General features: G+C 36.4%; 1 protein-coding gene across 1 annotated transcript in view; it reads right to left on the bottom strand.

The window, feature by feature from the left end:
* Positions 1-2500, bottom strand: part of LOC138027858 (tryptophan--tRNA ligase, cytoplasmic-like) — a 32142-nt gene that overhangs the window by 29258 nt on the left and 384 nt on the right. The gene's annotated exons all lie outside the window — the stretch shown is intronic.

The following is a 2500-nucleotide window of genomic DNA, read 5'->3' on the forward strand; positions in this document are numbered from 1 at the left end:
TTGGATCACCGACCGGACCACAGACAGGATCATGGATCGGATCAACAACACCAAGAAAGCCTGCTCGGATGGCTCTGCAATTAAGAACTGATTGAGTAAACCTGTTTCCCTTTCTTCTTTTTGAATTTGTTGTTAGTTGTTGTTGTTGTTGTTGTTTAATAGTTAGTTTCAGTAGCTAATTTCCAGTTATACTTTCGTGTTCTATGTGAGCATGTAACAGTGTGTGCTACAGCTAATAAGAAAACTAACATATAAAAGCTTATGGACATGACTTGCTTTAACGTCGTTTAAGACCAGCGATGTTTATATGTCTTTAAAATTAATGTGAAAAAAAATCCTATAATTTTTGTTAAACAACTATATTTCCATGAAATAGGAATGGCTTGTTTCATTTCCCAAGACTCAAGAAACAGAAATTGTTCAACATCTTCAGGTTTATAGTGTGTTTTTAGTTTTTTGTGTTTTGATTCATTCGTTCGTCTTACTGTCACCATGCCAACTCATCTTTAATCTTTAATCATTATAATGGTTAATCTTTAATCAGTATACTTCGATTCTAAAACAGTAAAAACTACACTAAGAAGTTTCAAATAATAAAGCTTAAGTAAATAGATGAATAAATAACATAAAACATATACAATAAAGAACGTCTACAATTTGATGTGAATTAATGGCTTTAAATTCACTTGGTGATTCAGGAATTACAGAATGATATAGGTTAACTGTTCCGAGTCCTCATGGCACAAGGATAATTTATATCTACTGTGTATCATTCGCTGTACCGGTACCAAGTTCGTGAATTAAGGTGCACAGTTTCTGCAGCATGAAGCTCTTGTATTTTGAGATATCTCTGCTGGTAGAGAGATAGCAATATGTCCTATATAGATCTTTTAAAACATACACATTTGGTTGACAAATCTGCGATGTTTCAATGAGTCCCAACCCAGCACATCAATCATCTGGTAGGCATGCCTAAAATGGGAATAATTATTCTAGACAAATCTAGCCACACAACATTGCACCATCTCTTTTTTATCGACATTGCGTGTAGGGATTCCATACACTGCTGGCATACTCCAACTTAGGGCGTACAAGTGCAAGATATGCATTACTCTTGATCTCCAGAGAACAGCCAGATTAGATAATTTCCTCTGAGGAGACCAAGGGTTGAGTTTGACTTCTTGCAATTATTGTCACAATGTTCATTCCATGATAGATTATCATTAATACATGTATGCAAACCTACATAAGTTGTAAAAGGTACTTTCGAAATAATCTTGCCATTCAAAGAATACTTAAAGTAAACAAGAGTTTTCTTACAACTTATCCCTGAAAGAACTTAGATACATTAAAGGTAAGTTGCCAGGTCTTCGAGCAGACGGAGAGATGATGTAGATCTTGGCAGTCCTGCAAGGTAACTACTTCTCTGTCCACAACACAGTCATCAGCAAACATGCGTAGACTTAATTGAATGGAAGAATGTGTATCATTTACAAATAAAAGAAATAACACAGGACCCAAAACACAGCCCTGTGGAACCCCAGAAACCACAGGACATGATGAACAAAGGATTCCATTCTTGCGGTAGTTTACCGTTGATATTATTAGCGCAGGTAACAAGTAAAAGGATATCAGACCTGAATTGAATTAAAAGTTCTGCTCAGAGCTCAAACCTTCGCGCAATTTTGTCAGCAACCCCTTTCGAACCATGATCCGATCTGGTTCAGATTTTGTACTTCAGTTCTCCATGTTTTTCAATGTTTTTGACTCTTTAGAATCATATTGTTTGATTAAATAGTTTTCTCTGAAAAGTTGAACACTTTACCCAAGTGTGACCAGATACATGATGATTTCAGAACTAGAGCAATCAGCAAAAATTTTCTGTGATCTCTTTGAATATGCTTGTGGAATTTAAATCACTTAATGTGTAGGTATCCAATGTGCGATTTGATTCGTGATCTGGTCCAGGTATTAGGGAGCTTTAGCAACGACCATGGCAAAGGCAACGAGAACGTAATCGTTAAATGTGAATTTGCGTTATTGTAATCGCTTCGTGACTATTCCAAACATTTTAACGTGACAAAGGTGTGGCAAACCCCTAAAGAACGAAACTGGTATATACGGTGCTCAATTTAGGAGAGAAAATGAAAATTTTTCCTCAAGCGCTGACGTTCTCCTTAAAACCTCAGATTTGGTCATTTCACGTTGTTGTTTTGCTGACGACAGCAAAAAAATAGACAAAAATGATGAGATGCACGTGCAGAGCGTGAAAAGCTATTGCTTTTGCCAACTAGATATGCAAATTTGTGACGTTCGCGTTGCCGTCGCCGTTGTCGTTGCTAAAGCTCCCTATTGTCAACACCGGATCTATTTGCTGTCAAAACAAGGCATGCTTTTGTTCTTTGGTTGACAAAATTTAAATAACAAAAGATTTGTTTATAAACAGTGAAGTCACCCACATATATCTGCATATATCAAACCTGCTTCAACAAAGAAACAA

This window comes from Montipora capricornis, chromosome 12 (genome assembly GCF_036669925.1).
Source record: "Montipora capricornis isolate CH-2021 chromosome 12, ASM3666992v2, whole genome shotgun sequence".
In the NCBI taxonomy this organism is placed as follows: Eukaryota; Metazoa; Cnidaria; class Anthozoa; order Scleractinia; family Acroporidae; genus Montipora; species Montipora capricornis.